Here is a 22746-nt window from a genome sequence, read left to right as displayed (position 1 = left end):
GTTCTTACACTGTAGGTCCTAATATTGTAGTGTCCACAGTAGATGTGTTCTGGTATTAAATATCTTTGGATAAGTCCTAGTAGTATACTGTCCACTGTGATTGTGTTCTTACACTGTATGTCCTAATATTGTAGTGTCCACAGTGGATGTGTTATGATATTAAATATCTTTGGATAAGTTCTAGTAGTATACTTTCCACTGTGATTCTGTTCTTACACTGTATGTCCTAATATTGTAGTGTCCACAGTGGATGTGTTATGATATTAAATATCTTTGGATAAGTCCTAGTAGTATACTGTCCACTGTGATTCTGTTCTTACACTGTATGTCCTAATATTGTAGTGTCCACAGTGGATGTGTTATGATATTAAATATCTTTGGATAAGTCCTAGTAGTATACTGTCCACTGTGATTGTGTTCTTACACTGTATGTCCTAATATTGTAGTGTCCACAGTGGATGTGTTATGATATTAAATATCTTTGGATAAGTCCTAGTAGTATACTGTCCACTGTGATTGTGTTCTTACACTGTATGTCCTAATATTGTAGTGTCCACAGTGGATGTGTTATGATATTAAATATCTTTGGATAAGTCCTAGTAGTATACTGTTCACTGTGATTCTGTTCTTACACTGTATGTCCTAATATTGTAGTGTCCACAGTGGATGTGTTCTGGTATTAAATATCTTTGGATAAGTCCTAGTAGTATACTGTCCACTGTGATTGTGTTCTTACACTGTATGTCCTAATATTGTAGTGTCCACAGTGGATGTGTTATGATATTAAATATCTTTGGATAAGTCCTAGTAGTATACTGTCCACTGTGATTCTGTTCTTACACTGTATGTCCTAATATTGTAGTGTCCACAGTGGATGTGTTATGATATTAAATATCTTTGGATAAGTCCTAGTAGTATACTGTCCACTGTGATTGTGTTCTTACACTGTAGGTCCTAATATTGTAGTGTCCACAGTGGATGTGTTATGATATTAAATATCTTTGGATAAGTCCTAGTAGTATACTGTCTACTGTGATTGTGTTCTTACACTGTAGGTCCTAATATTGTAGTGTCCACAGTGGATGTGTTATGATATTAAATATCTTTGGATAAGTCCTAGTAGTATACTGTCCACTGTGATTCTGTTCTTACACTGTATGTCCTAATATTGTAGTGTCCACAGTGGATGTGTTATGATATTAAATATCTTTGGATAAGTCCTAGTAGTATACTGTCCACTGTGATTTTGTTCTTACACTGTAGGTCCTAATATTGTAGTGTCCACAGTAGATGTGTTCTGGTATTAAATATCTTTGGATAAGTCCTAGTAGTATACTGTCCACTGTGATTGTGTTCTTACACTGTATGTCCTAATATTGTAGTGTCCACATTGGATGTGTTATGATATTAAATATCTTTGGATAAGTTCTTGTAGTATACTTTCCACTGTGATTGTGTTCTTACACTGTGTGTCCTAATATTGTAGTGTCCACAGTGGATGTGTTATGATATTAAATATCTTTGGATAAGTCCTAGTAGTATACTGTCCACTGTGATTCTGTTCTTACACTGTATGTCCTAATATTGTAGTGTCCACAGTGGATGTGTTATGATATTAAATATCTTTGGATAAGTCCTAGTAGTATACTGTCCACTGTGATTCTGTTCTTACACTGTATGTCCTAATATTGTAGTGTCCACAGTGGATGTGTTATGATATTAAATATCTTTGGATAAGTCCAAGTAGTATACTGTTCACTGTGATTCTGTTCTTACACTGTATGTCCTAATATTGTAGTGTCCACAGTGGATGTGTTATGATATTAAATATCTTTGGATAAGTCCAATGTAGTATACTGTCCACTGTGATTGTGTTCTTACACTCTATGTCCTAATATTGTAGTGTCCACAGTGGATGTGTTATGATATTAAATATCTTTGGATAAGTCCTAGTAGTATACTGTTCACTGTGATTCTGTTCTTACACTGTATGTCCTAATATTGTAGTGTCCACAGTGGATGTGTTCTGGTATTAAATATCTTTGGATAAGTCCTAGTAGTATACTGTCCACTGTGATTGTGTTCTTACACTGTATGTCCTAATATTGTAGTGTCCACAGTGGATGTGTTCTGGTATTAAATATCTTTGGATAAGTCCCAGTAGTATACTGTCCACTGTGATTCTGTTCTTACACTGTAGGTCCTAATATTGTAGTGTCCACAGTGGATGTGTTATGATATTAAATATCTTTGGATAAGTCCTAGTAGTATACTGTCCACTGTGATTGTGTTCTTACACTGTAGGTCCTAATATTGTAGTGTCCACAGTGGATGTGTTATGATATTAAATATCTTTAGATAAGTCCTAGTAGTATACTGTCTACTGTGATTGTGTTCTTACACTGTAGGTCCTAATATTGTAGTGTCCACAGTGGATGTGTTATGATATTAAATATCTTTGGATAAGTCCTAGTAGTATACTGTCTACTGTGATTCTGTTCTTACACTGTATGTCCTAATATTGTAGTGTCCACAGTGGATGTGTTATGATATTAAATATCTTTGGATAAGTCCTAGTAGTATACTGTCCACTGTGATTCTGTTCTTACACTGTATGTCCTAATATTGTAGTGTCCACAGTGGATGTGTTATGATATTAAATATCTTTGGATAAGTCCTAGTAGTACACTGTCCACTGTGATTCTGTTCTTACACTGTATGCTCTAATATTGTAGTGTCCACAGTGGATGTGTTATGATATTAAATATCTTTGGATAAGTCCTCGTAGTATACTGTCCACTGTGATTTTGTTCTTACACTGTAGGTCCTAATATTGTAGTGTCCACAGTAGATGTGTTCTGGTATTAAATATCTTTGGGTAAGTCCTAGTAGTATACTGTCCACTGTGATTGTGTTCTTACACTGTATGTCCTAATATTGTAGTGTCCACAGTGGATGTGTTATGATATTAAATATCTTTGGATAAGTTCTAGTAGTATACTTTCCACTGTGATTGTGTTCTTACACTGTATGTCCTAATATTGTAGTGTCCACAGTGGGTGTGTTATGATAGTAAATATCTTTGGGTAAGTCCTAGTAGTATACTGTTCACTGTGATTCTGTTCTTACACTGTATGTCCTAATATTGTAGTGTCCACAGTGGATGTGTTCTGGTATTAAATATCTTTGGATAAGTCCTAGTAGTATACTGTCCACTGTGATTGTGTTCTTACACTGTATGTCCTAATATTGTAGTGTCCACGGTGGATGTGTTCTGGTATTAAATATCTTTGGATAAGTCCTAGTAGTATACTGTCCACTGTGATTCTGTTCTTACGCTGTAGGTCCTAATATTGTAGTGTCCGCAGTGGATGTGTTATGATATTAAATATCTTTGGATAAGTCCTAGTAGTATACTGTCCACTGTGATTGTGTTCTTACACTGTAGGTCCTAATATTGTAGTGTCCACAGTGGATGTGTTATGATATTAAATATCTTTGGATAAGTCCTAGTAGTATACTGTCCACTGTGATTGTGTTCTTACACTGTATGTCCTAATGTTGTGGTGTCCACAGTGGATGTGTTATGATATTAAATATCTTTGGATAAGTCCTAGTAGTATACTGTCCACTGTGATTGTGTTCTTACACTGTAGGTCCTAATATTGTAGTGTCCACAGTGGATGTGTTATGATATTAAATATCTTTGGGTAAGTCCTAGTAGTATACTGTCCACTGTGGTTGTGTTCTTACGCTGTATGTCCTAATATTGTAGTGTCCACAGTGGATGTGTTATGATATTAAATATCTTTGGATAAGTCCTAGTAGTATACTGTCCACTGTGATTCTGTTCTTACACTGTATGTCCTAATATTGTAGTGTCCACAGTGGATGTGTTATGATATTAAATATCTTTGGATAAGTCCTAGTAGTATACTGTCCACTGTGATTCTGTTCTTACACTGTATGTCCTAATATTGTAGTGTCCACAGTGGATGTGTTATGATATTAAATATCTTTGGATAAGTCCTAGTAGTATACTGTCCACTGTGATTCTGTTCTTACACTGTATGCTCTAATGTTGTAGTGTCCACGGTGGATGTGTTATGATATTAAATATCTTTGGATAAGTCCTCGTAGTATACTGTCCACTGTGATTTTGTTCTTACACTGTAGGTCCTAATATTGTAGTGTCCACAGTAGATGTGTTCTGGTATTAAATATCTTTGGGTAAGTCCTAGTAGTATACTGTCCACTGTGGTTGTGTTCTTACACTGTATGTCCTAATATTGTAGTGTCCACAGTGGATGTGTTATGATGTTAAATATCTTTGGATAAGTTCTAGTAGTATACTTTCCACTGTGATTGTGTTCTTACACTGTATGTCCTAATATTGTAGTGTCCACAGTGGATGTGTTCTGGTATTAAATATCTTTGGATAAGTCCTAGTAGTATACTGTCCACTGTGATTGTGTTCTTACACTGTATGTCCTAATATTGTAGTGTCCACAGTGGATGTGTTCTGGTATTAAATATCTTTGGATAATTCCTAGTAGTATACTGTCCACTGTGATTGTGTTCTTACACTGTATGTCCTAATATTGTAGTGTCCACAGTGGATGTGTTCCAGTATTAAATATCTTTGGATAATTCCTAGTAGTATACTGTCCACTGTGATTGTGTTCTTACACTGTATGTCCTAATATTGTAGTGCCCTGTGTGGATGTGTTCTGGTATTAAATATCTTTGGATAAGTCCTAGTAGTATACTGTCCACTGTGATTGTGTTCTTACACTGTATGTCCTAATATTGTAGTGTCCACAGTGGATGTGTTCTGGTATTAAATATTTTTGGGTCAGTCCTAGTAGTATACTGTCCACTGTGATTGTGTTCTTACACTGTATGTCCTAATATTGTAGTGTCCGCAGTGGATGTGTTATGATATTAAATATCTTTGGATAAGTCCTAGTAGTATACTGTCCACTGTGATTGTGTTCTTACACTGTATGTCCTAATATTGTAGTGTCCACGGTGGATGTGTTCTGGTATTAAATATCTTTGGATAAGTCCTAGTAGTATACTGTCCACTGTGATTCTGTTCTTACGCTGTAGGTCCTAATATTGTAGTGTCCACAGTGGATGTGTTATGATATTAAATATCTTTGGATAAGTCCTAGTAGTATACTGTCCACTGTGATTGTGTTCTTACACTGTATGTCCTAATATTGTAGTGTCCACAGTGGATGTGTTATGATATTAAATATCTTTGGATAAGTCCTAGTAGTATACTGTCCACTGTGATTGTGTTCTTACACTGTATGTCCTAATATTGTAGTGTCCACAGTGGATGTGTTATGATATTAAATATCTTTGGATAAGTCCTAGTAGTATACTGTCCACTGTGATTCTGTTCTTACACTGTATGTCCTAATATTGTAGTGTCCACAGTGGATGTGTTATGATATTAAATATCTTTGGATAAGTCCTAGTAGTATACTGTCCACTGTGATTCTGTTCTTACACTGTATGTCCTAATATTGTAGTGTCCACAGTGGATGTGTTATGATATTAAATATCTTTGGATAAGTCCTAGTAGTATACTGTCCACTGTGATTCTGTTCTTACACTGTATGCTCTAATGTTGTAGTGTCCACGGTGGATGTGTTATGATATTAAATATCTTTGGATAAGTCCTCGTAGTATACTGTCCACTGTGATTTTGTTCTTACACTGTAGGTCCTAATATTGTAGTGTCCACAGTAGATGTGTTCTGGTATTAAATATCTTTGGGTAAGTCCTAGTAGTATACTGTCCACTGTGGTTGTGTTCTTACACTGTATGTCCTAATATTGTAGTGTCCACAGTGGATGTGTTATGATATTAAATATCTTTGGATAAGTTCTAGTAGTATACTTTCCACTGTGATTGTGTTCTTACACTGTATGTCCTAATATTGTAGTGTCCACAGTGGATGTGTTCTGGTATTAAATATCTTTGGATAATTCCTAGTAGTATACTGTCCACTGTGATTGTGTTCTTACACTGTATGTCCTAATATTGTAGTGTCCACAGTGGATGTGTTCCGGTATTAAATATCTTTGGATAATTCCTAGTAGTATACTGTCCACTGTGATTGTGTTCTTACACTGTATGTCCTAATATTGTAGTGTCCACAGTGGATGTGTTCCAGTATTAAATATCTTTGGATAATTCCTAGTAGTATACTGTCCACTGTGATTGTGTTCTTACACTGTATGTCCTAATATTGTAGTGCCCTGTGTGGATGTGTTCTGGTATTAAATATCTTTGGATAAGTCCTAGTAGTATACTGTCCACTGTGATTGTGTTCTTACACTGTATGTCCTAATATTGTAGTGTCCACAGTGGATGTGTTCTGGTATTAAATATTTTTGGGTAAGTCCTAGTAGTATACTGTCCACTGTGATTGTGTTCTTACACTGTATGTCCTAATATTGTAGTGTCCACAGTGGATGTGTTCTGGTATTAAATATCTTTGGATAAGTCCTAGTAGTATACTGTCCACTGTGATTCTGTTCTTACACTGTATGTCCTAATATTGTAGTGTCCGCAGTGGATGTGTTATGATATTAAATATCTTTGGATAAGTCCTAGTAGTATACTGTCCACTGTGATTGTGTTCTTACACTGTAGGTCCTAATATTGTAGTGTCCACAGTGGATGTGTTATGATATTAAATATCTTTGGATAAGTCCTAGTAGTATACTGTCCACTGTGATTGTGTTCTTACACTGTATGTCCTAATGTTGTAGTGTCCACAGTGGATGTGTTATGATATTAAATATCTTTGGATAAGTCCTAGTAGTATACTGTCCACTGTGATTGTGTTCTTACACTGTAGGTCCTAATATTGTAGTGTCCACAGTGGATGTGTTATGATATTAAATATCTTTGGATAAGTCCTAGTAGTATACTGTCCACTGTGGTTGTGTTCTTACACTGTATGTCCTAATATTGTAGTGTCCACAGTGGATGTGTTATGATATTAAATATCTTTGGATAAGTCCTAGTAGTATACTGTCCACTGTGATTCTGTTCTTACACTGTATGTCCTAATATTGTAGTGTCCACAGTGGATGTGTTATGATATTAAATATCTTTGGATAAGTCCTAGTAGTATACTGTCCACTGTGATTCTGTTCTTACACTGTATGTCCTAATATTGTAGTGTCCACAGTGGATGTGTTATGATATTAAATATCTTTGGATAAGTCCTAGTAGTATACTGTCCACTGTGATTCTGTTCTTACACTGTATGCTCTAATATTGTAGTGTCCACAGTGGATGTGTTATGATATTAAATATCTTTGGATAAGTCCTCGTAGTATACTGTCCACTGTGATTTTGTTCTTACACTGTATGTCCTAATATTGTAGTGTCCACAGTGGATGTGTTCTGGTATTAAATATCTTTGGATAAGTCCTAGTAGTATACTGTCCACTGTGATTGTGTTCTTACACTGTATGTCCTAATATTGTAGTGTCCACAGTGGATGTGTTATGATATTAAATATCTTTGGATAAGTTCTAGTAGTATACTGTCCACTGTGATTGTGTTCTTACACTGTATGTCCTAATATTGTAGTGTCCACAGTGGATGTGTTCTGGTATTAAATATCTTTGGATAATTCCTAGTAGTATACTGTCCACTGTGATTGTGTTCTTACACTGTATGTCCTAATATTGTAGTGTCCACAGTGGATGTGTTATGATATTAAATATCTTTGGATAATTCCTAGTAGTATACTGTCCACTGTGATTGTGTTCTTACACTGTATGTCCTAATATTGTAGTGTCCACAGTGGATGTGTTCCAGTATTAAATATCTTTGGATAATTCCTAGTAGTATACTGTCCACTGTGATTGTGTTCTTACACTGTATGTCCTAATATTGTAGTGCCCTGTGTGGATGTGTTCTGGTATTAAATATCTTTGGATAAGTCCTAGTAGTATACTGTCCACTGTGATTGTGTTCTTACACTGTATGTCCTAATATTGTAGTGTCCACAGTGGATGTGTTCTGGTATTAAATATCTTTGGGTAAGTCCTAGTAGTATACTGTCCACTGTGATTGTGTTCTTACACTGTATGTCCTAATATTGTAGTGTCCGCAGTGGATGTGTTATGATATTAAATATCTTTGGATAAGTCCTAGTAGTATACTGTCCACTGTGATTGTGTTCTTACACTGTATGTCCTAATATTGTAGTGTCCACGGTGGATGTGTTCTGGTATTAAATATCTTTGGATAAGTCCTAGTAGTATACTGTCCACTGTGATTCTGTTCTTACGCTGTAGGTCCTAATATTGTAGTGTCCCAGTGGATGTGTTATGATATTAAATATCTTTGGATAAGTCCTAGTAGTATACTGTCCACTGTGATTGTGTTCTTACACTGTATGTCCTAATATTGTAGTGTCCACAGTGGATGTGTTATGATATTAAATATCTTTGGATAAGTCCTAGTAGTATACTGTCCACTGTGATTGTGTTCTTACACTGTATGTCCTAATATTGTAGTGTCCACAGTGGATGTGTTATGATATTAAATATCTTTGGATAAGTCCTAGTAGTATACTGTCCACTGTGATTCTGTTCTTACACTGTATGTCCTAATATTGTAGTGTCCACAGTGGATGTGTTATGATATTAAATATCTTTGGATAAGTCCTAGTAGTATACTGTCCACTGTGATTCTGTTCTTACACTGTATGTCCTAATATTGTAGTGTCCACAGTGGATGTGTTATGATATTAAATATCTTTGGATAAGTCCTAGTAGTATACTGTCCACTGTGATTCTGTTCTTACACTGTATGCTCTAATATTGTAGTGTCCACAGTGGATGTGTTATGATATTAAATATCTTTGGATAAGTCCTCGTAGTATACTGTCCACTGTGATTTTGTTCTTACACTGTAGGTCCTAATATTGTAGTGTCCACAGTGGATGTGTTCTGGTATTAAATATCTTTGGGTAAGTCCTAGTAGTATACTGTCCACTGTGGTTGTGTTCTTACACTGTATGTCCTAATATTGTAGTGTCCACAGTGGATGTGTTATGATATTAAATATCTTTGGATAAGTTCTAGTAGTATACTTTCCACTGTGATTGTGTTCTTACACTGTATGTCCTAATATTGTAGTGTCCACAGTGGATGTGTTCTGGTATTAAATATCTTTGGATAATTCCTAGTAGTATACTGTCCACTGTGATTGTGTTCTTACACTGTATGTCCTAATATTGTAGTGTCCACAGTGGATGTGTTCTGATATTAAATATCTTTGGATAAGTCCTAGTAGTATACTGTCCACTGTGATTGTGTTCTTACACTGTATGTCCTAATATTGTAGTGTCCACAGTGGATGTGTTCCAGTATTAAATATCTTTGGATAATTCCTAGTAGTATACTGTCCACTGTGATTGTGTTCTTACACTGTATGTCCTAATATTGTAGTGCCCTGTGTGGATGTGTTCTGGTATTAAATATCTTTGGATAAGTCCTAGTAGTATACTGTCCACTGTGATTGTGTTCTTACACTGTATGTCCTAATATTGTAGTGTCCACAGTGGATGTGTTCTGGTATTAAATATTTTTGGGTAAGTCCTAGTAGTATACTGTCCACTGTGATTGTGTTCTTACACTGTATGTCCTAATATTGTAGTGTCCACAGTGGATGTGTTATGATATTAAATGGCCTCTGATTGGCTTTTGGTATTAATATCCTCTGTATATGTTATGGTATTAAATATCAATTCATGATATGATCTAATACTACTAGAAATAATTCCTTGGATTGTAATAGACAAATTGCAAATATGTTATGGTGTAAATTGTTGTGTGTAAACATCTGTTGTTAGTGTGCACTGTGGTCCTGTTCTTGTATTGCAATGTCCTCTGTGGAAATGTTTTGGTACTAAACATCAGATGATTTAGAGAATGTGACGATATGTACCTTGCTCGAAATCTTCGATGTGTTAAAAAACTTCTTGAATTAAATGTCGTAGAGATTACAGTTGTTGGTTACACCAATGTTGGCCCATAGCATACATTGAACAATGTGGAGTATTTTGAACACTGACATAAAAGTTACTTCCTTGGTCAGTGGCAAGTGATTTAACTAGTTAGAAATATCAAATATATGTTTTGCTCCAGTAGTCTTGTATGATGTAATACAATATGCTGAATGTTACAAATGTATCTGTTAATCTACTGGCTCCATACCATGAGTTAGTACTCACAAACTTGAAAGTTACCATTCAATGACACTTCTGAACTCTTAAAACTTTCTAACATTCAGGGAGCACAGATACAGTTTGCAGATTTTTGTTTGGATTATTAAAAATCAAACATTAACTGTTAGAAACAATCTAGTTTAAGATACTTTATCAAATAATTAATGTCACTCACTTTAATAGAGTTAAATATGTAACTTTTTTCTTCCTTTAAGAATTTAACCATAAGACTTGTATGAGACAGAGATGAAATTCCAATCTTGTTCTAGTCATGTTGATGTAACAGAATTATATTCACTGAAGAAATTAATTTTTTTTGTGTATAAAAAAACTGGTTATAATGACTAAAAAAAATGACTACATTTGTTTGCAGCATAGAAAAGCAAGTAGTAACTAAACCTAAGTCACATAAAACCACAATTTGTGGTGCACAGGACTATGAAATTAGAAACCAATTGAAAGTATGGATATCTGCCATTAAACAAATTACAGAAAATTTAAGTTTTAATGTACAGATACATGTCAACATAGAATCACTTTATTGACAGCTCATTTTTATATGGTTTTATATCAACAGAGCAGGTGCTTATAACTCAGTCGCAATGTTTGGATTTAATGGAGTCAAAAGTACGAAGAGAACATTTGGTATTTTTCTAAAGAAAATATTACTGTTTTCTTACTATACGTCAGGTATGGGTAGAACACTTTTCAGCTCTTCATAGTGCTTATTAAAAACAGTTTGTTTTTTTTAAGACTGCTTATCACAATGGACATTGCTCTGTTCAAGTTGTTTGTATGTGCACACAACAGCTTTAAAAATTCTAATTGAGAATGTATGTACATGTAAAAACATTCCACAAACGATACTTGAAGTATTTGTATGTACAAACAGCAGCTTTACAGATCTCGCTTAAAATATTTGTGTACACACAACAGCACTTTAAACTGTGATAAGCGAGTTAGAACAACGTAAAAGGCACCAGGTTTTCATCATGTATGGATCTATAACTTATGATCTTGCACTAATGTTTGAAAAAATAAAAAAAACAGCCTTTTTGTTACTTATTAGGTGAAAGAAGCAGGAAAGAAAAATAAGTGAAACTATATTTGAAGGGATAAGTGGAATAAAATATTAGTTCTTTTAAATTTGACATTTTTAATGTATGCTCAAAGTGTATTTGTAATGAAGTGTTTACTAAATTTCAGTTTCTGGAAAGATGCAACAAAAATTTAAAATTCTTTAGGTATAAGCAGATAACACGTCATTTTCAGTTCAGATATCAAGCCTACAGTATTTCAAACTTAATGAAAGCATAGCACCAACAAATTATTACCTCCTAGACTTATAATGAAGTAAAAAAACTGTCAGGAGTTGTACGTGAATTAATATACACCCTTGTGCAAATTAATTGAAACAAGACTGAAAATTGTGATTTTTTCAATTTTTTGCATTTCTGAGAATCCAAAAATTACTCGCAAATAAATACATGATATTACCACTTTTACATGATATTACCACTTTTATTATTCAGAAGATCATTAATCTGCTTGGGTACCACACCTCAATTAGCTTATCTTTTGTAGTACAGTCTTTTCTCCAAAGTCTTTCGTTACAAATCGCCCAAAGATTTTCAATAGGATTTAAGTATGGAGAGTTTCCAGGCCAGTCCAGCACCTTTATTTGCATTGAAGTCATAAAATTCTTCACAAGTTTTGATGTGTGGCACGGAGCCAGATCTTGCTGAAAAATGCCAGATCCATCTGGAAATATCTTTTTCAATTCTGGAACGACTATTCTCTGCAAAACTTTGATGTACTGTGGCCCTCGCATCATACCTTCTACGATATGTAAGACTCTGACGCCATAGTAGCTGAAAAAGCCCCAAAACATCTTCAAGGGATGTTTTACGAACTGATTGATGTGAGATTCTCAAAGTTTCTCACCTGGAGATCTGCGAACATGCAGACTTCTTTGACCCTGTATGAAGAAATGAGTCTTGTCACTGAATAACACCTTCCTCCATTGTTCTTGCATTTCAAACCTCACTGATACCGTTTTTTCTTCATTGAGTTGGTAAGTTGTTTTTTGACTGGTCTTCTTGCCCTTCTAACGCAATTTTGAATGACGTAATATTCCTCAAAATTTCGTCATATATCCCAAAAATAGATCAACCGTACTGCAAAACACAGCTAATGATGGTGTTTGTGTGAAAAAATGACTATTAAAGGAAATCAGTGGGGCCAGAGGGCCTACACCGGCCGCCATGCTGAAAATATTGTAAAATGACCATTTGTTTCAATTAATTTGCACAAGGCTGTGCATTTCACAATTTGTAGTGTATGATTGAAGAATTTAGACATTTTGTTCATAATGTTAGAAAAAAAACAACTTTCCTTACTACATAACTTCTGCTTCATCAGGGCTAGTAGTAGCAATAGTGAAACTGTCTGCAGAGGTTTTATTTTCTAAGTTTATTGTCAAAACATGCTTTCACTACCGACATTTATTTCAGGTAAAATAGCAGTAAGGAAAGTTTCAAAATAAAAGAAATTTTGAATAAAACAAGTACGACAAAATTTGTTTGATAATTGGGTAAACCTGAAAATGTTTATTTTTCACAACTGTACAAAGAATATCTTGCAAATCCATCATCTACAAGTTTGATAAATGTTGTCTACTGTTGATACCTCTTCCTGACTGTTTCATGTTAAAGTCTATTTTTAATAGTGTTGATACCTCCTCTTGACTGTTTCATGTTAAAGTCTGTATTTTTAATAGTGTTGATACCTCCTCCTGACTGTTTCATGTTAACGTCTGTATTTTTAATAGTGTTGCTACCTCCTCCTGACTGTTTCATGTTAATGTCTGTATTTTTAATAGTGTTGCTACCTCCTCCTGACTGTTTCATGTTAACGTCTGTATTTTTAAGTGTTGATACCTCCTCCTGACTGTTTCATGTTAACGTCTGTATTTTTAATAGTGTTGGTACCTCCTCCTGACTGTTTCATGTTAACGTCTGTATTTTTAATAGTGTTGGTACCTCCTCCTGACTGTTTCATGTTAACGTCTGTATTTTTAATAGTGTTGGTACCTCCTCCTGACTGTTTCATGTTAACGTCTGTATTTTTAATAGTGTTGCTACCTCCTCCTGACTGTTTCATGTTAACGTCTGTATTTTTAATAGTGTTGGTACCTCCTCCTGACTGTTTCATGTTAACGTCTGTATTTTTAATAGTGTTGGTACCTCCTCCTGACTGTTTCATGTTAACGTCTGTATTTTTAATAGTGTTGATACCTCCTCTTGACTGTTTCATGTTAACGTCTGTATTTTTAATAGTGTTGATACCTCCTCTTGACTGTTTCATGTTAACGTCTGTATTTTTATTCCTTCAGTACTCATCATCATCTTCAGTTTTAGAATTCTGTTGCTGTAACATCAACTGATGTTGAGCAGCCTGTTGCATTTCCAACCACTGCTGTTGTTCTATCTCAGCTTGCTGTTGTCGAGCCTACAAAGTACAAGTATGCTATCATTTAAAGATACGAGATTTATAATTACTAGATTTAGTAGGATAGAATACTTTTACGTGTATGTAAACATGTGCACTGACTTACAAAGTTACCCAAATCTTCAAGTCTTTTGGACAGTTTACCTGCAACAAATTTTTGAAGACAAGAAACAACTCTATTTTAACCCTGGATTGCAGTGGAGTGACATTAAGCTGCGGCCCAGTAAACCGAGAAATTGCTTAAGCCGCTGTAGCAAGTCTTGTGAGTGAGGATTATCTCGGCTCACCGCTAATTTAAGAATGTGTAAAAACGCGGCTTACGAATTTAATCCTGGCTTTATAACTTCAAGGGGATATTTAAAAAGGATTTCCTTTAATTTGGGAAATAAATAAAATGTATTACAATAGAAATCGACCGTTAATCTACCTTATCGGCTCTCTATGTCAGCTTTATGGAGGCTGCCATTGTTACCGAATCACACCTCTCCATACATTAAAGTTAATCCGCAGTAAATCCATGAAAAAAGTTATCAATAATTAAAGTATTATTTTTTAATTCGATAAATAATATAATGATCACACAATGGCACGGATGAGGCTCCTCGGCGGAGCTGTTGGCGACTTCGGCTTTTCAATCACAAAGGTTTAAGCCACGGTTAAGCAGGTTGACCCCCCCATATACCGTGGCTTAACAGCGCTCCACTGTATACAGTAAGCCATATGTACACGAATAAGTAAAACAAATCTGATAAAGGTCTTTAGTATACTATATTGTGTAGGTATGCCAAGCTTAAACAACCCTCACCATCGCATCTAAAGGTAACCTTCCAAATATCTTGCAACAAAGGCATAAGGAATCCAAAGCTAACTGTTAGTAGTTAATTTGAAAAGTAAAAATACCTTTTTATTAGAAAAAAAATTTCCTAAAACATTAAGTTCATATCTATAAGACATTAACAGCATTATCAATCCAGAAACAAAAATACTTTTTATTGTCTTGTATGGATCCAACCTTTCTATGTCACCAAAGCTATTCTTGCACATATTTGCTTTCTTTACTATAATATTCAGCATTCTCAAAACATGGCTCACATGAACATCTTCCATTTTCTATGTCTTCCCAACACAAGTGTTACGTAGCCAATTTCTAATCTCTAACAATCCATGAAATTCTTAACTATTACATATAATATTTAACAACCAAAATGTCAAAAGACTTTTCACAGTTGCTGAGAAACATTTTTGTGCGATAAACACTACCTTTGCGAACAGTTCTTGTTGTTGTCGTAAGAGTTCTTCTTCAGGTATTCCAAGGTTTTCCAGCCGTGTGCTCTGTCTGCGACGCTTGGCAGCAACAGCCTTACAGTCCTTCAAAACCGTTTCTGCTTCGTGTTTGTACTCTCTGAAGCCCAGACTTTCTAATGCTAAAGAACACAAATGTTGTGTACCTATTCAATAGTTATGTATCATATATTTCATCCTTATAACTGGTGAAGAGAAATGCACATACTGAGAATGCTTTATCTACTAACACTCTACAAGAACAAGGCACTTTGAGAACAAATATACACATAATGTAAGTCTGATATATTTCATTTCTGTAGTTTATCTCCATTGGAAATCCTGTTTAACAGTTTGTTTTCTGTAAGTAGCAAACACCAGCTGACCATCAATTTAATAATGCTACATCAGATGAAAGCCAAAACCAGTTCTTTAGGTAATATATTTTCACAAAAGTAAGTTAGTGGTTGAACATCCTCACAACTTATACCTAATCATGATGGTTCTTTTTAATCCTAGTTCATGTGTACAGTTTTATGTAGCCAAGCAATTATTGCTGTAACATTCTGAATAAATACATTTGAAAGTTAACATGCAAAAATTATGGAAAATCATGTTACAACAGTGTGAAAGATAATAATGCATCACTACTGTATTAGGCTTTCTTAAAGCACTTTATGACAGCACAGTAAACACAAATAAGTATCCGAGCGTCTTTGAAGAATAACCTCTGTGAAATAATTTTGTGATGCTTCCATTTATTGGACCACAATTTTTTAAGTCAATTCTAGATATTTAGAATATAAAAAATGCAACTTTTGTAACACTTACTTCGGGAAGTTTAAAAAAAATATATAAAAAACACATTTTCAAATGTTTCATTTTTTGCACAACTCAAACAAGAGTTGTGTCTAAACAAAGCAGTTGTTGAGGTTTTCAGTCGTCCATAGAAACATCATTAAATTTGCTAAGATATTAATTGTTTAAGATTATATTATTCACTTCTCTTTATACTGTTTAATTTTTCTTTGTGCCCTGGTTTCCACTCCTTATGATGTCACATAAAGTGGTCTGATAAAACGCCTTGGAAATAGCTAGAAAGTTTAAAATACAACTGAATATATCAAAAATTACACTTTCCAAGTCACAGTAACATAAATGAAGTTGTTAATGGGAAAACTGTTTTGGTATCTTGGCTCAAGGCCTGCAATGGGGAATACTGAAGTTTGGTTTTGACAGTTTCTTCAGGGTCGTCTTTGACTTGCAAAAATATTTTCATGCAAATAATGTCTGTTTGAAATCTACAGGAATTGTTTCTGATAAGAAAATACAAGATAAGCTTGGCAAGATTTAGTATGGTAAAACATTCTTACAAGTCAAATACTTACTGGCTCGATTATTTCTATACTTATGTTTAAAATAAAGTACCCAAATAAACTGGTTAATGACTGCTAATTGCAATACGTTTTAAATAAAGCTATTAGTACCTTTATCAATGGTAGTTAAACATGTTTTGTTAGTAACAAAGGATTCATAGCATTACTGAATAGATATTTAAAATTGTGGTGACTGCATGGTTATCTCTACACTAACGGGCACGGAAAGCTTTCTACAAATGATTTTCTTTTGTTTACAAAATATGCAAATGATGACCACCAGTGGAGTAAGTAAGAAATTTAATATCATATTTTTCACTTTATTTAATAACACAAACAAAAGTCCAAGCCCTGGGTTTACATGAAAACTTAGCCCCGAATACGTTAACTAAACAAAATACCAGTTACTGATCTGGGAGTTATGAATGTTTTTAGAAAACTGTGTAACACATACAAAATGTCTTCTGATACACATTATATAATAAAACTGTAAAACGTGTATAATTACACATTTGTTTTTCCGTAACTGTTTTTACCTTCAATTTCTGACCAACTGACAACATGTACAAAATATTTATGCAAATTAAAGTTGTGGTGAAAAAGATATTTTCAGATTTGGTGGATTTTAACTACAATAATGATTTGAATGATCTTATATTGAAAACACATTCCATAAATAAAACTAGAAGAACTCTCAGTGAAGAGTATACTTCCATCACTCATCCTTAGTCACATTTAGCTCAAATCTGTTCTTAATAGGTACAGGCCATTTTTGGCAGTATAGTGAGGAACATTTAATAATATTCTACATGTTTACTCAAAACTGATAATTAATAAAATTATAAAACAAAAAGTAGTGAAAAATTGGTACCCATGTTAAGATGCAGAGATTTATAAATCTTGCAAGTCTGATCCTCAAAAAAAACTAATTCTGAGTTGGGTCATAGTCAAAACATACACAAATTTTTGTTCAAATTCATTCAATCATTTGAGAAAACTTGGTGACACACACTGGAATAAAACAACCTCTGTCCACCTGTGGTGGAGGTAATTGTAAAAACAAAGACATTTAAAACCTGCACTTAAGATACGTTTTTTTTAACATGTATGAAATAACTCTTTTGGGCTGATTTTATAATATATTTTAAAAGTAGCAAACAAAGTGGTTTACTCTAAAATCATAATGTTTAACACATTCAAAGTTAAGGGAGTTGACCCCAAATGTCCACTCAAACAAAGGGATTTTATTAGTGAAATGCCAAACATAACATATTCATGTCTTTATAAAGAGAAGGAAGACAATAGAAAATGACCAACATATTATCCAATTTTCAAAACAATCTGTGTATGTGTCTTGAGTGTTGAACAACTTAAAAATTTGAAATATACTTTTTGAAATAACAATATGTTACAAAATTTGTACTTTTTCTTGTTCCTGGACAGAAAGTGTTATTTCTCAGTTGCTTATGTCTAAAGTAAATGGAAAAGACCTATTTTTCTCTTCAAACTTTGCTTTTGTGACCTGGGAGCGTATAACGAAAACATGATGGGAGACTATATTTGGGGTCTGATATGTGAAAGTGATTTACATTACAGTCACAAATCTCGAAAAACTACTCACTTCTAAACATTTTTGTATAACTTTAGTATAAATACATGTAAATCTTGATTCATATGTTGTTTTATTCAGACCTTATGTAAATGAAAATGTGCAAATTTGTCTGTTTTTACATAGAAAATATGTTAATTTCTAAATTTCATTATCCATGTCACAAAAGCAAAGTTTGAAGAGAATAATGGTTATTTTCTGTACTTTTACAACATAAGTGATTAAGAAATAACACATACTATCCAGGAACAAAATTTGTGTTACATAATGTAATAAGTCTGTCAAATGTTTTCAAAAGTCACTTTCCATAACATTAAATGTGCATTTTTATTTCAAAATTTAAAAAGATGCTTCCAATTCCTAGCTTGCTGGAACATGGGTAAGACTAAATGTTGGTAAAATAAAACATCACAATTACCAATAAGTTAGTAATAAAAATGTTTTTAGAAGGAGCCATTCCTGACAGTATTATCAAGTCAGTATAAACCTCCCTTTAAAATTAATTTTCTATCACAGCACTACATAAACCAATATCTATATATTTCACTGAGGTTGCTTTCAGTAAGTAATACATATAATGTTATCAATTGTAGGACACAAACAATCACAGTCCTGAATTTCTGTCAGTTGTCAGTAGCCTATGCACCATGAACAATACTGAGCCCCAAAGTAGCAAACGTGTTTTAAAAAACAAACTACAAACCTCCTAAAATATGTTCAGCTGAGATGGTTTTTTCTGCTGAGTGTTACAGATTTCATTGGCTTCAGTGGCGATGTGATGGATAAACTCAGTACAACAGTTGAGGATAAGTTCACGAGCATCGTTGGCAACTCTAACATGTGGAAGAATTTCTTTGATCATCTTATTCATTGCAGCTCTAGGTATAGTCAGGTCTTCATCATTTTCTGCCATTATTCTAAAACAACGTCAAACATCAGTGTTATGTAAGTAATGCCATTTCGCTTCTTACAACATTCGAAGTCTGATGCAGCCTCGAAAGTGATTTAAAGTAACATGGTTAAATTTCTAGGTTCAATTCTCATACTGTAACATGAGAATTTACGACCTAAATTTACGTAAAAATATTTCTCAACCCAAACGAGCCGTTTGTGCATATATAAGGTTAGTCTTTTCTTTGCATCATGCAACTTTTTAACATGATAAACAAGCACGTGCATCTAACACAACAGAAAAATAACCCGAGAAAAGGTAGCTTTAGTATTTATATAATTCTATTATTTTTATCCATAGTTAGGCAAGAAATTATTCGGATGACAATTACATAATCGTAGTTTTGAATTACATTTCAGATCATAATGTTCATGTAAACTCTTCATGGAACAACACTTCCAATGCTTGTTTCATTAACTTATTTTCATTTTTCCTACAAAGCACTCAGTAATGACTTTCACCTTGAAACTATAATCAACATCAAAGTCAAATGTATTTCTTAAGATGTACTATCATTAACTAAAAAGATTAAACTTTAACTCTTAACAGAAACTTCAAAATTAATATAATTTTTGTATCTGATTTAACACACATTAATGAAACTAATTCATTAAAATCACTATATAAATGCTATTTTATCATAATAAAATAAGAACCATGAAAATACAGAATACAAGATTAAACTAAAATTTCAGAAAAGTGAAAATCTCTATAATTTGTGGCACACATGTTAAATAACCGATATATAATGGTCTTGTATTTAGTCAAATGGAAACAATTATATGACGATTTTAGAATATAACATAAAATAAATAAATAAAACTCATAACTAACTTGTACCAAATACCCTGATATGATTCAGCTGGCTGTTGGTACAAAACTGCAATCACCAAAACCAAAGTCAGTTATTTAATTACTTTTAAAGTTTCACTTATTTCAAATAATGAATATTAAGCTGCTAAACTAAAAATATTCTTGTTTCTACCTCTTTGATGGAAATGCATTAAAGCACGCCAGAACAAATAGTCCTCCCCATTTGTATACGATCAGATACAGAAGAAAAAAATTAAAAAATTGGGGCAAATGACGAATGAATTTTAATTTTTCAACTAGACAAAAGATATTTTACAACGTAAATAAACTCTTTTCTGATTTAAAATGTTAAGCGCGCTTTATATACCTACAGTAAATCTTAGTTTTATCCTTCTACGCTTTACCCTAGGTAACATACGATATACCACTACAAATAGTACAATAACTACCATATTTCTGTTGATAAGGCCTAGCACTGCAACAGCACAGTTTGTCTTATCCAACAATGGTCCAACTCAGCTTACGTTTCTTTCACAACTTCAAATTATAATAGAAGCACTAATCCCGTATATTATAAATATAATTTATACTGAATTTAATAGCTATTTCTTACTAACCAAATCAAACTGAAGCCAAACATTAGGTAAAACCAATTATTAAAAAGCTGGGAGACAACCCTCCCTAGTCTAACTAAAAACTCCCCTTCCGCCCTCAATTCTTTCTTGTCCGCCATTTATGCCTTAGCATGAGAGCGTCATCTTGCTGTTCTGGAGCGCCCTCTGTAGCAATGCATGTACATTAATATTTTACAAAGCAATCAAATGTTTTGGTTCAGTACCTATAGGGCATTAAAATTTAATATGTATATATATATTTATTCGGTACATAGAAGACATTGTTCTCATTCGCTTGAAAGAAAAACTAAATGTTCAGCAAAATAATACATTTATGAGCATTTTAAAGTTCAACTTTTATTTATATCCACTCATGAAAAAGCAGTAAATCGAAACTTCGAATACACTGAGTGATTTTAATTTAAAGCATGTAGGTTAGAAATAGTGAGAGAGAACTCTTTTTTAGAGAATGTTCAAGGTGGTTTTCTTCAGTGATGGCCCGGCATGGTCAGGTGGTTAAGGCGCTCGACTCGTAATCTAAGGATCGCAGGTTCGAATCCCCGTCACAACAAACATGCTCGCCCTTTAGCCATGGGGCGTTATAATGTGCGGTCAATCCCACTATACGTTGGTAAAAGAGTAGCCCAAGAGTTGGAGGTAGGTGGTGATGCCTAGTTTCCTTCACTCTAGTCTCACACTGCTAAATTAGGGACGGCGAGCGCAGATAGCCCTCGTGTAGCTTTTCTCGAAATTCAAAACAAACAATCTTCAGTAATTGACCAAGAAACGTACTAGAAACTATGCTTTTTTACATTTATTGTTAACTACTAATACAAACTGTTGAGAGGGTGAATATTTATAAGTGCCAGGCTTATCTATGCAGGGTAAGTTTGTTCAATTAATGGAACGAAGTATGTTTTGTAAATTTAGATTATGTTATCAGCTCTTGCTCCACTATTCCTACCCATTAGACACTTAGCATAGATCATGCGTTGCCAGACTTTAGTTTTAATATTTATTATATGTTTGATCTACGTTAATTTCGAATCGTACACGTTTATCATAAGAAATGCTCCGTTCATACACAGTTCTAATGAGGTTTTTTTTTCATGTTGTGTTAGTTTTGTAATAACTACTAATTGATTTTTTGTATATTTATATTAATGTAATATTTTTGGCAGTATTCGACTATTCCGTTTAATTGAAGTTGTAGATTTATGGCTGCTATTGGTGTTGTGTGAGCACTTTTCCAAGCTGGTATACGAAGTGTAAAGAATATCTTTCAGATGCCTATTGGTAACAAACAAAATAAAAAGCATCTTCTGGAGCTTTGTTTTTGGTAGCTTTATTGCTTATACAACTTCTATTTGTGTTATTTCTTTCGCCATCTGCTGTGCTGTATAGTTTTATTATTATCATCATTTATTTTTCTATTGTTCTTTAGAATTGTTGAAAATGGTGGTTTTTGCATATATATATCTATGTTATTTGTTACAAACTGATTTACTTCGTCGTAGAAATGAGTATTTATATGTGGTTCTTAATGTTATCTGTAGGTGTTGTTTATTTGTACGTGCTATTGTATGATTGTGTTCTAGTGACGGTATGTGTATGCTCTCTTTCCCCCGTTTGTGAATTGTTTTAGATGTGTCCAGAACTGTTTTCGTTCTGTTTTTCCATTTAGTTGGAAACAGTGCTGTTCCCATTTTTCTTGTTTTAAAAGCTCAACTTCTGTTTGTATTTTGTTTCTGAACGTAATTATTTGTCTTGATTTCTTGATCTCTGTTTTCCACATATTGTTTTCGCAATTCTTGTTGTTTTTTAATCATTGTTATTAATTGTATGTGTTGTTTCCAAGCATCATTTAGTGTTGAATGTTTTGGTATGGTTTGTTGAGTGTATTTGGCAAATCACTCAGTGATTGTTCGAAAAAAAAAATACATATATTGCAAATAGTTTTGCAACACTATGGGTTATAATTTTAAAAGACTTTGTCAAGGAATGATGCATATTCATTCCAGTTTATTTTTTATAGTTAAATATTTCTGGTGAGTTTGATCCATTTTGATGGGGAGTGAAACTAAAGACAACAAATATATGAGTTTAGTGGATAAGTAGGATATGCCTGCCCTCCTTACAAGTTTGCATTCGTGGTATTAATTTGAACTTCGTTCACTGACAAGCATAATTTATATGGTAAGACTATTCTTCTGTTAAGATCCTGCTTATGTGATTTATATTTTCTTACAGCTGTATTACCGCAGATTTCATGTGTACAACTTGTATTCAGTAGAGTTTCTCTTATAACAATTATATAA

General features: G+C 33.7%; 1 pseudogene across 1 annotated transcript; it reads right to left on the bottom strand.

Moving 5' to 3' along the window:
* Positions 1-12850: 12850 nt before the first annotated feature.
* On the bottom strand, positions 12851-20582 carry LOC143245325 (protein Dr1-like; annotated as a pseudogene). Its single transcript, XR_013025571.1, has 4 exons — positions 20264-20582; positions 18753-18966; positions 15044-15207; positions 12851-13783 (listed from the first exon to the last, which is right to left on the bottom strand). The product of XR_013025571.1 is annotated as a protein Dr1-like (transcript).
* Positions 20583-22746: the final 2164 nt, after the last annotated feature.

Source organism: Tachypleus tridentatus, chromosome 2, assembly GCF_004210375.1.
Source record: "Tachypleus tridentatus isolate NWPU-2018 chromosome 2, ASM421037v1, whole genome shotgun sequence".
NCBI lineage: Eukaryota > Metazoa > Arthropoda > Merostomata > Xiphosura > Limulidae > Tachypleus > Tachypleus tridentatus.
Note: the sequence above shows the minus strand (reverse complement) of the source record. Positions and strands in the feature narration are given on the sequence as shown.